Source organism: Schistocerca nitens, chromosome 2, assembly GCF_023898315.1.
Source record: "Schistocerca nitens isolate TAMUIC-IGC-003100 chromosome 2, iqSchNite1.1, whole genome shotgun sequence".
In the NCBI taxonomy this organism is placed as follows: Eukaryota; Metazoa; Arthropoda; class Insecta; order Orthoptera; family Acrididae; genus Schistocerca; species Schistocerca nitens.
The window spans coordinates 685707824-685720250 of NC_064615.1; the positions used below are offsets into that span (position 1 = coordinate 685707824).

The 12427-nt window shown below is 44.3% G+C and overlaps 1 protein-coding gene across 2 annotated transcripts in view; it reads left to right on the forward strand.

The window, feature by feature from the left end:
- LOC126236831 (uncharacterized) overlaps positions 1-12427 on the forward strand; it is a 46676-nt gene that overhangs the window by 4983 nt on the left and 29266 nt on the right. Inside the window, exon 1 of one of the 2 annotated variants that reach the window (XM_049946431.1) lies at positions 7360-7423. The exons of the other annotated variant lie outside the window; for it this stretch is intronic. The gene's annotated coding sequence lies outside the window, so the exon portion shown is untranslated. Of the gene's footprint in view, positions 1-7359; positions 7424-12427 lie in introns of those variants that run through there. 2 annotated transcript variants of the gene reach the window in all.

The window sequence follows — 12427 nt, forward strand, 5'->3', positions numbered from 1 at the left end:
TAAGTTCCTATGGGACCAAACTGCTGAGGTCATCGGTCCCTAAGCTTCTACACTACTTAACCTAACTTTAACTTACGCTAAGTACAACACACACACACATGCCCGAGGGAGGACTCGAATCTCCGACGGGGGGAGTCGCGCGGACCGTGGCAAGGCGCCCAAGACCGCGCAGCTACCCCGCGCGGCCGAATATGCAGCGACGCAGACTCCAGTGTCGTGGTCAGCTGCGCTACGTTTCTCGGTTGCGGATCAATGGTGCGAACAGCCCGATAGATGTGGACCCAGAGAATCTCGATTAGGTTTAAATCCGCGGTGTTTGGCGGCCAGGGTAGTAAGGTAAATTCATCCAGGTCCTGGTGTTGTCCCACCGTGGGTGTCACCGTGCCGAGGAAGAACAAACTACATGTAGATTCGAAATGGTCGCCAAGGATAGATGCATACTACTGTCGATCAACTGTACCTTCCAGAGTGACGAGATCACCCAGGGAATGCGACAAAAGCATTCCCCTGGTTATAGCATTCCCTCCGCCGGCTAGGACCCTTCCAAGGGTTGTTGTAGGGATTTGCTTTCCACCCGTGGAGCATAAAACTTGATTCATCTGAAAAGGCCACTCAGTTGCTGAACAGTTACATGTCTGTTCGCCGTCACACATCTCTACAGCCCTAGTTCACTCCTGTCGTCTATGGCCCGTGGTGCACGACGGCTGCGTTGGCTCCAGTTTTGGACGGCGCCAATTTTCCATGCACGGCATATTGTAACCATGGCGGGACGCGAACAGTTTATAGATTTAGCCGTTTCGGAAATGCTTCCACCAATACGACGTGTGTTTTTTAAGTATGTACCGTTTTGAAATTAAAAAAAAAAAAGACGTGCTAACAAGGGAACCTCCCCATCGCACCCCCCTCAGATTTAGTTATATGTTGGCACAGTGGATAGGCGTTGATAAACTGAACACAGATCAATCGAGAAAACAGGAAGAAGTTGTGTGGAACTATGAAAAAATAAGCAAAATATACAAACTGAGTAGTCCATGGGCAACATAGGCAATATCAAGGAGGCTGTAAGCACAGGCGCGCCATGGTCGCGTGGTAGCGTGGGCAGCGGCGGAACGAGAGGTCCTTGGTTCAAGTCTTCCAAGGAGTGAAAATTTTACTTTCTTTATTTTTGCGTGGTTATTATCTGTCCGTTCGTGCATTGACGTCTCTGTTCACTGTAATAAGTTTAGTGTCTGTGTTTTGCGACCTCATCGCAAAACCGTGCGATTAGTAGACGAAAGGACGTGCCTCTCCAATGGGAACCGAAAACATTTGATCGCAAGGTCATAAGTCAACCGATTCCTCCACAGGAAAACACATCTGATATATTCTATACGACACTGGTGACGGCATGTGCGTCACATGACAGGAATATGTTGTGGACCCACCTAACTTGTACACTTGGCGAATGGGTAAAAAGATTCTTCTACCTTGCCCGATTTAGGTTTTCTTGTGGATGTGATAATCACTCCCAAAAAAGTGATGAAAACATAAGAGTTTGTCACATAAACTGAAAATAAAATACTAAATTTTTCACTTGATGGAAGATTTGAACCAAGGACCTTTCGTTCCGCAGCTGCTCACGTTACCACGAGACCACGGCGCACCTGCGTTCCCATTGTCCTTGATGTTGCATATCCTCCCATGAACTACTCAGTTTGTATATTTTGCTTATTTTTTTCATAGTTCCACACAACTTCTTCCTGTTTTCTCAATTGATCTGTGTTCAGTTTTTCAAGGCCTATCCACTGTGCCAACTTATAACTAAATCTGAGGTGGGTGCGATGGGGAGGTTCCCTTGTAAGATATCTCAATAATTTTATTTTTACATGAAATCTTGTACCTTAAAGTACATAATTTCCGTCAATATTGAGGCACTTGTCATAACGTTGTACCAGTTTTTGAATACTCTCCTCATATATGTCTGCCGCCTGACTTGTAAACCACTACATTACCACTCTTTGGACTTCTTCATCGTCTTGAAGGCGCTGACCGCCAAGGTGTTTCTTCAAGTGCAGGAACAGATGGTAGTCACTGGGCGCAAGATCGCGGCTGTATGGAGGATGATCTAGAGTTTCCCATCGAAACCATGTGATGAGAGCTTTGGTCTGATTCGCCAGATGCGGACGGGCATTGTCTTGCAGCAAAACGATGCCCTTTCTCAACTTCCATGGACTGTTGCTTTGATCCTGGTGTGACGTAGGCCACCCATGTTTCATCGCCCGTAACAGTTTGGCTTAAGAAATCATCACCGTCGTTTTGGTACCGCTCAAGGAAAGTCAGTGCACTGTCTATACGTTTGGTTTTTCGCACATCCGTAAACATATTTGGTACCCAACGCGCGCACAATTTTCGCTAATTCAAATGTTCAGTCACAATGCCACACAAAACACTACGAGAAACATTAGGAAAGTCATCCCGCAAGGACGAAATCGTAAAGCATCTGTTTACTCTCACCTTATTGTCCACTTCCTGCACCAAACCTCCATTAACGAGCGAAGGACGCCCATTTCGTTGTTCATCAGGCACATTTGTGCGGCCATCTTTAAATGCTCTCACCCACTTTCTTACCATTCCATCATTCATAATGTTTTCTCCGTAAACTGCACAGATCTCACGATGAATACCGATCGCTTTTAGGCTTTTAGCACTAAGAAATCTGATAACAGCCCGTACTTCACAGTCGGTGGGACTCACCATTATCGGAGGCATCTTAAACAAGGAAGAATCAGACTGTAATGGCGTCAGTGTGTAGATTATGGTACAGCCTCTCATGTAAAAATAAAATTATTGAGATATCTTAGCACGTTTTTTTTTTAAATTTCAAAACGGTACTTACTTAGAAAACACACCTCGTACATCGCTACGTTTCCGTGTTACGACAATGAGACACTGTCATCCGCATCCTTCCTGACACCTCTGTATACCCCCCACTGCTAGTGCTGCCAAATGTCGTCTGTGTGTGGTTACTGCACGTTGACGTCGAACATAGGCGGTGGTCATATTAGCGTTAATAGGCCTTGTACTAAATGTATATAACTCGAAATATTTACAAATCCTGCACAAAACACAACCTCATGTCTGATAACAACAAAAACTGAATAAAATGGCGGCAGCGGCTTTGGCCGTTCTAGTGCACGTTCCATCATGTGATTCAGAAATCAATCGCTAGGTTGCAATACAGACGAAAAACATCATGTGCTCGTAGCTACACTATCCTCTATGTTCAACACCCTCCCCTATTATAAGACCAACTTCTCGTTAACCTGTAACTTTGTTTAGTAGAAAAGATAATATTCCAATACTTAAAAATGTAGAGAATATACACTACTGGCCATTAAAATTACTACACCACGAAGGTGACGTGCTACAGACGCGAAATTTAACCGACAGGAAGAAGATGCTGTGATATACAAATGATTAGCCTTTCAGAGCATTCACACAAGGTTGGCGCCGGTGGCGACACTTACAACGTGCTGACGTGAGGAAAGTTTCAAACAAATTTCTCATACACAAACAGCAGTTGACCGGCGTTGCCTGGTGAAACGTTTTTGTGATGCCTCGTGTAAGGAGGAGAAATGCGTACCATCACGTTTCAGACTTTCATAAAGGTCGGATTGTAGCCTATCGCGATTGCAGTTTATCGTATCGCGACATTGCTGCTCGCGTTGTTCAAGATCCAATGACTGTTAGCAGAATATGGAATCGGTGGGTTCAGGAGGGTAATACGGAACGCCGGCTGGATCCCAACGGCCTCGTATCTCTAGCAGTCGAGATGACAGGCATCTTATCCGCATGGCAGTAACGGATCGTGCAGCCACGTCTCGATCCCTGAGTCAACAGATGGGGACATTTGCAAGACAACAACCATATGCACGAACAGTTCGACGACGTTTGCAGCAGCATGAACTATCAGCTCGGAGACCATGGCTGCGGTTACCCTTGACGCTGCATCACAGACAGGAGTGCCTGAGATGGTGTACTCAACGACGAACCTGGGTGCACGAATGGCAAAACGTCATTTTTTCGGATGAATTCAGGTTCTGTTTACAGCATCATGATGGTCGCATCCGTGTTTGGCGACATCGCGGCGAACGCACATTGGAAGCGTGTATTCGCCATCGCCATACTGGCGTATCACCCGGCGTGATGGTATGGGATGTCATTGGTTACACATCTCGGTCACCTCTTGCTCGTATTGACGACACTTTTATCAGTGGACGTTACATTTCAGATGTGTTACGACCCGTGGCTCTACCCTTCATTCGATCACTGCGAAACCCTACATTTCAGCAGGAAAACGCACGACCGCATGTTGCAGGTCCTGTAGGAGCCTTTTTGGATACAGAAAATGTTCGACCGCTGCCCTGGCCACCACATTCTCCAGATCTCTCACCGATTGAAAACGTATTGTCAACGGTGGCCGAGCAACTGTCTCGTCGAAATACGCCAGTCACTAGTCTATTGAACTGTGGTATCGTGTTGAAGCTGCATGGGCACCTGTACCTGTACACGCCATCCAAGCTCTGGTTGACTCAATGCCCAGGCGTATCAAGGCCATTATTACGGCCAGAGGTGGTTGTTCTGGGTACTGATTTCTCAGGATCTATGCACCCAAATTGTGTGAAAATGTAGTCACATGTCTGTTCTAGTATAATATATTTTTCCAATGAATACCCGTTTATCATCTGCATTCCTTCTTGGTGTAGCAATTATAATGGCCAGTAGTGTACTACTGATGATGGTACCAAATTGTTAAAACGTGTTTCGACAAGAAAAAGTGTAATCGTTGTTTTAAGGTGATAATGACAGTTAAAATACCGTGACTGTTTTAAAAATTATATAGGTGTTTCAGAACACTAGCAGTGACAAATGTTGTTGACTTGCTTAAATTATTTAATAAATCGACATATCTCGAGGCTCAACCCTCATCTTCCGACTACAGTGACAATGCCAAAAATCTTTAACAAAGTTAGAAGTAAATGCTGAAGTTTTTCTTCGCTGTCTTGAAATGTGCTGGTCATCCTGGAGACAAAGAGAAGGATAGCCTAATGCGACACAATGGAAAACTTGGAAATTTGTGGTAAGATCCTGTGGGACCAAACTGCTGAGGTCATCGGTCCCTAAGCTTACACACTACTTGATCTAACTTAAACTAACTTACGCTAAGGACAACACACACACACACACCCATGCCCGAGGGAGGACTCGAACCTCCGAGAAGGGGGGGGGGGGGGGGGGGAGCAGCGCGAACCGTGACAAGGCTCGTAAGACCGCACGGCTAGTGACGGAATGTTTTGTTCATTTCTTGGTTTGCTGTTCACATAAGTTTTTAAAATTGATAACTCACTTTGTTCATATGAAATGACTGTCTTCTTCTACTGTGTTCTGTGACCTCCTTTCATGCGGTTCCTTGTTTATAAACTTGCAAAGGACACTTAATACACGTAACCATAATCAATTCTACTGCGCAGTGGAAGCAAACTGGCGGTCAAGACAAAGATTGATCCATTAAATTTCGGGCGTGTATCTGAATAAATTCCTGTGCACTCCCGAAATTTAATGGAGCAGTCATTGCGCTGCGAAAACACGAACGTGCAGAAGAAAGTATGTGTTGATTTAATAACTGATTCGTCGACTCTGGCGTCAACTGCACTTGCAATATGATGTGCACACCTAGATGACGCATCTCTGATGTTGACTGACGAAATGTATTACTGTAAGAGAGACCGTGACAGTTTGATAGTAATAACGACAAAAAGAATGCAATTGTAACACAGATTCATATATATTATTAATCACAATGGGTTAAGGATGAGTCCACCTTTTTGCAAGTACAAAATTATTGCTTTCCTTCCTTTAACAGGCAAGGACGCTTCACCACAGTTGTGGAACCCTCTGTGGGTTGTTTCCTTTTCTTTTCCTCTTATTTTGCATTGTGTGGGTCTTGTGGCTTCCAACAGAGATGAGCCACAGGTCTAAATTACTACACCATGCCATCATTGCTGTATTTGGCTTGTCCAGAGCTGTGGCTGGTTCGTATTTGTGTACCGAACGTGTTTTTGTTGTTTTATGTAGCTGGACTGAGATTTTCTGCTGCTCATTTGTAAACAGCGCGTCTCGTTAGGCTGTGGGAGTTTTGAGACATATTTCCCTGTACAAATCTAAGTTTCTGATGCGCTTTTCGACTCGATTATTAACCGTTAGGCTTTTTCTATTTTAACGGTATTGAACTGAAGAAGGTGAAGAAATGCGAGTTCTTGAAATATGTAATTTTGTTTAGTACTTTGTTTTCTTTTTCACTTCTGGCCAAGGCTGAATATGACCAGGTTTTAATGTACGAGCACGTTTACTGTTAGAGCATCAAAACCAATGGTGACGATTAGCAGAAAGAAGAATAACAACTCGCTTAGCATCAAATTTAGGAACGATGCAGTAGTGGAACTAGGGAAACAATTCTCCTGTCTGGAAAGCAGGATCACAAAAGATGGGCGAAGCATTGAAGATATAAAAACCGGACTGGCAAAAGTAAATAACAGTTTTCCCAACAAAACAGATGCTGCTCTTAAGAGGTATTGAGATGGAGCTGAGGAAGAAGTTCTTCAAAGAGTTCGTTTGGGGCACAATGTTGTTTGGAAATGAGAAGTGGAACATCGGACGTCAATACAAGAAATTGGAATGATTTGGAATGTGCAAAACAAATTATAGAAGGAATTGGTTGTTACAATTACGTACAGATGAGATTAGCATTAGCGCAAGAAAGGGAAAGATGGGGGAATGCATGAAATTTGTCGAAATACTGACGTCAGAATCAGGTCTGTTATCAAGTTTTATACTCAGCTTGTTGTATGAGACATTGTACATCGTACACTTGAGTGCCAGAGGTGTACACTGTAGCTACAGTGTATTTCGTTACGAAAGAGCAGACGCGTCGCCAGCCCTTGTAGCTTGAGTAGGCGTCTTTAAATCACCTTCCGGGGCTAAGCCAGTATCCACCAGGCTACATGCTGAATCTGTTTGCATTTACACTTTTAGGTAATGAAGTGGTGAATTTAAGCAGATTGCGTCACAGCTTTCTGTTTCCAGGAAACTAATGTGCGTTACTAAAGATTATTGAGCCTTCCGCGTCTGTTTCGTTTGCTTAGAACGGTGCCGCTGTCTTACAGTAAATCTTCCGGGGTTCAGCGGAGACAAGAGCACGCCGTCAACTGTCAGAGGGTACACAGTGCTCAGGCTGATAACGCTGCTCGGCTCTTTAGTATAAGACAAAGAGCCGTTGTTAGTGGCTGAATACGGGATTGACCCCGCAGTGCGCGTCTGCTGTTCGGCGAAAGCAGTAAAGCAAGACGCTCCGCATTTTTCCTGTAGTTCGACTTTATTTTCAGAGGTTAGTATTTTTTTTTTTTTTTACTACCGACTTCAACGAAGTGTCTCTAGAAGAGCAACTGATATATGTTTCGGTAAACAGTGGGGTACTAGATCTTTGATTTTGTCTTTTGCAGTAGATGTAAAACTTTAATTCTGTCTGAACGTAGCCACGTACCACATAAAACATTCAGGAATGCCGAAATCTAATGTATTCTGACGGAAAAAAAAATCACAACACCAGTAAAGAGCTGAGCGACGTAAACGAAAGTTGGTAGGTGTGTTTCTACATCTGAAAGAATATGTCTGTCTGTTCAAATTTCGTGCCAGTCGCGTAAAAGTGCCGCTAGTAGCAATTCTATGAGGATGCAAAATGTTCAGATGTGTGTGAAATCTTATGGGACCTAACTGTTAAGGTTATCAGTCCCTAAACTTACACACTAAACACGGCTCTGAGCACTATGGGACTTAACAGCTATGGTCATTAGTCCCCTAGAACTTAGAACTACTTAAACCTAACTAACCTAAGGACATCACACAACACCCAGTCATCACGAGGCACAGAAAATCCCTGACCCCGCCGGAAATCGAACCCGGGAACCCGGGCGCGGGTAGCGAGAACGCTACCGCACGACCACGAGCTGCGGACACTTACACACTACTTAACCTAAATTATCCTACGGACAGACACACACACCCATGCCCGAAGGAGAACTCGAACCTCCGCCGGGACCAGCCACACAGTCCATGACTGCAGCGCCTTACGCCGGCCGGGGTGGCCGAGCGGTTCTAGGCGCTACAGTCTGGAACCTAGTGACCGCTACTGTCGCAGGTTCGAATCCTGCCTAGGGCATGTATGTGTGTGATGTCCTTAGGTTAGTTAGGTTTAAGTACTTCTAAGTTCTAGGGGACTGATGACCTCAGAAGTTAAGTCCCATAGTGCTCAGAGCAATTTGAACCATATTCTTTTTTTTTTTTTTTTTTTTTTTTTTTGCAGCGCCTGAGACCGCTCGGCTAATCCCGCGCGGCTATGAGGATGCAATTCAAGTTGGCTTTAAATACGCGCTGTGATGGTCGTAAGCGTTACTTATTTTTGAGATTGGACGTGGTGAGTCGATATTAGCCAAGAACGTCTTTAAGGGACAAAGACATCACTATCAACACCTTACTGTCTTTAAACGAGGTCGTGTGATAGGGTTACGAGAAGCAGGAAATTCCTTCTGTGACACTGCAGGGAGACTAGCAGGCATGTGGACAGTGTACTTGACTGCTAACAGAGTGACCAAAAGAATGTACGTACATCCATTGTTGAAATGGAGGACAGTGGGGCGTCAGCTGGTAGAAGTTTATATTAAAAACGAAGAAATTCCTCCAGATGTACTTAACGTGTCGATTTTATTTTGGCAACTAGTTTCAACCTTGTAACAACGTCATCTTCAGGCCCATACACTTGTTGACGTCAACTGCGTGGAGCTGATACTAGAAGTCAGTGGTGAGATACGGATGTGCTCCCAAGCACATGGGAGCACGTCCGTATCTCACCATGGCCCAAACACTTGTTTACGTCAGCTGCACGCAGTTGACGTCAACAATTGTATGGGCCTGAAGATGACGTTGTTACAACGTTGAAACTAGTTGCCAAAATAAAATCGACACCTTAAATACAGCTGGAGGAATTTCTTCATTTTTAATGCAAGAACGTACAGTCGCAACAAGACTGGACTTCGGACTGCCACGTGGCGCTACCGAGAAGGAAGCCCACCGTGTTCTGTGTGTGATTGTGACACATAGCACTGCATCTGGAGCAGCAAATTGAGCAGCAGTTGGCATCAGAGGGTCACAACGAACTGTTACAAATCAGCTACTTCAAGAACATTTCGAGCCAGACGCCCAGTAGCGTGTATTCCACTGGCCCTAAACCATCGACATTTGCGACTTCAGAGGTGTCAATCGAGAGTTCGTTAGCGGGCAGAGTGGAAGTCTGTTGTTTTTTCCGATGAACGCTGGTTGTCTGGGTGCCAGCGATGGGCGTGTATTGATTAGGAGGAGGCCAGTTCAGGGCCTGCAAAAACCCTGGATCTACAGCTGCAGTTATGTTCTGGGGTGACATTTCGTACGACACCAGAAGCACTCTCGTGGTTATCCCACACACGCTGATTGCAAAATTGTACTTCTGTTTGATTATTCGATCTGTTGTGCTGCCATTTGTGAATATCATTCCAGGGGTGTTTTCCAGCAGGATAACGCTCGTCCACATACCTCTTTTTGTAACCAAACGTGCACTACAGAGTATCGACATGTTGCTATGGCCTGCTGCATCAATAGATCCGTCTCCAATCGAGCGCATATGCGACATCATTGGACCACTTCTCCAGCTTCATCCACAAAGAACTTTGACTGTCCCTGCACTGACCGACCATGTGTACCAGTAGCGATCACCATCGTACAAATTGACGTCCGGCACCTGTACATCAAAATGCATATACATTTGCTTGCTTGCATTCAACATTCTGGTGGTTAAACCGGCTATTAATTACCAGCATTTCATATCTTCAGTGGCCTGTCTCGTGCTTACATTAACTTGTGATCTTGCAGTGTTGATCACTTATATTTTTATTTTTATTTTTTATTTTTTATGTTAAGTATTTTTTCAGGCAGTCTGTTTAGAAATGAACACATTGTGAATACGCTATGAGGACAGTTTGAACTGTAAACCCACCATTTTTAAGAGGTTTTGCGGGTTGGCTTGTGGAAATTCGTGTATAAGTACATGACGTTCTGCAACAAAAGTGCAGCCAGTGAATTGTTGTCATTGTAAAGACATGTTATACCATCACCTTCAATGATTCACCACTCGCAACCAAATAAGTCAGGGGAGACAATTGAATTCCGACCCACTTTTTCTTTGCATCGATTCCCAAGTAATTCTAGGTATGTATTGCAATCCATTTTAAGACAGGCTTATCGTTAGTAGTCATAATATCCAGACACACGGACTAAATCCTCATATTTTCGCATAAAGACCGCATCAAAGTCAGATATTCTCAACAAACGTTTGGACGAGAATTTTAGAAGCATTGTTGCTGGATCACTGGATCTTTCAGTACATCTAATAGGTGATAACCAGCAAAACCCAGATTCTTTAATGAATCGAATTCCCATGCATAAACGAGCTTCAAACTTCTAATTACCTTACAAATGAGTTAATATGCTAAATACTTGACGTTAAACATATAAGGAAGGAAGAAGTTTAAAAAAGGTTTCAAATTAGGTTTAAAGTTTGTTACAAATCGGTATGTGCTCTCATTATCAAGCACTGGATGAGTATGTTCTAGGTAATTTGTGCTCCGTTTCAAGCAATTGCTAGGTTTCCACGCATCTCAATGTTTATAATGTCGTATCCCCTGAACTACAGGGTGTTACAAAAAGGTACGGCCAAACTTTCAGGAAACATTCCTCGCACACAAATAAAGAAAAGATGTTATGTGGACATGTGTCCGGAAACGCTTAATTTCCATGTTAGAGCTCATTTTAGTTCCGTCAGTATGTACTGTACTTCCTCGATTCACCGCCACTTGGCCCAATTGAAGGAAGGTAATGTTGACTTCGGTGCTTGTGTTGACATGCGACTCATTGCTCTACAGTACTAGCATCAAGCACATCAGTACGTAGTATCAACAGGTTAGTGTTCATCACGAACGTGGTTTTGCAGTCAGTGCAATGTTTACAAATGCGGAGTTGGCAGATGCTAATTTGATGTATGGATTAGCACGGGGCAATAGCCGTGGCGCGGTACGTTTGTATCGAGACAGATTTCCAGAACGAAGATGTCCAGACAGGAAGACGTTCGAAGCAATTTATCGGCGTCTTAGGGAGCACGGAACATTCCAGCCTATGACTCGCGACTGGGGAAGATCTAGAACGACGAGGACACCTGCAATGGACGAGGCAATTCTTCGCGCAGTTGACCCTAACGTCAGCGTCAGAGAAGTTGCTGCTGTACAAGGTAACGTTGACCACGTCACTGTGTGGAGAGTGCTACGGGAGAACCAGTTGTTTCCGTGCCATGTACAACGTGTGCAGGCACTATCAGCAGCTGATTGGCCTCCACGGGTACACTTATGCGAATGGTTCATCCAACAACGTGTCAATCCTCATTTCAGTGCAAATGTTCTCTTTACGGATTAGGCTTCATTCTAAAGCGTTCAAATTGTAAATTTTCACAATCAACATGCGTGGGCTGACGAGAATCCGCACGCAATTGTGCAATCACGTCATCAACACACATTTTCTGTGAACGTTTGGGCAGGCATTGTTGGTGATGTCTTGATTGGACCCCCTGTTCTTCCACCTACGCTCATTGGAGCACGTTATCATGATTTCATACGGGATACTCTACCTGTGCTGCTAGAACATGTACCTTTACAAGTACGACACAACATGTGGTTCATGCACGATGGAGCCCCTGCACATTTCAGTCGAAGTGTTCGTACGCTTCTCAACAACAGATTCGGTGACCGATGGATTGGTAGAGGCTGACCAATTCCATGGCCTCCACGCTCCCCTGACCTCAACCCTCTTGACTTTCATTTATGGGGGCATTTGAAAACTCTTGTCTACGCAACCCCGGTAACAAATGTAGAGACTCTTCGTGCTCGTATTGTGGACGGCTGTGATACAATACGCCATTCTCCAGTCTGCATTAGCGCATCAGGGATTCCATGTGACGGAGGGTGGATGCATGTATCCTCGCTAACGGAGGACATTTTGAACATTTCCTGTAACAAAGTGTTTGATGTCACGCTGGTACGTTCTGTTGCTGTGTGTTTCCATTCCATGATTAATGTGATTTGAAGAGAAGTAATAAAATGAGCTGTAACATGGAAAGTAAGTGTTTCCGGACACATGTCCACATAACATATTTTCTTTCTTTGTGTGTGAGGAATGTTTCCTGAAAGTTTGGCCGTACCTTTTTGTAACACCCTGTATGTAATTTTGTAGGCACCTTTATTGGTGCATGTCGATC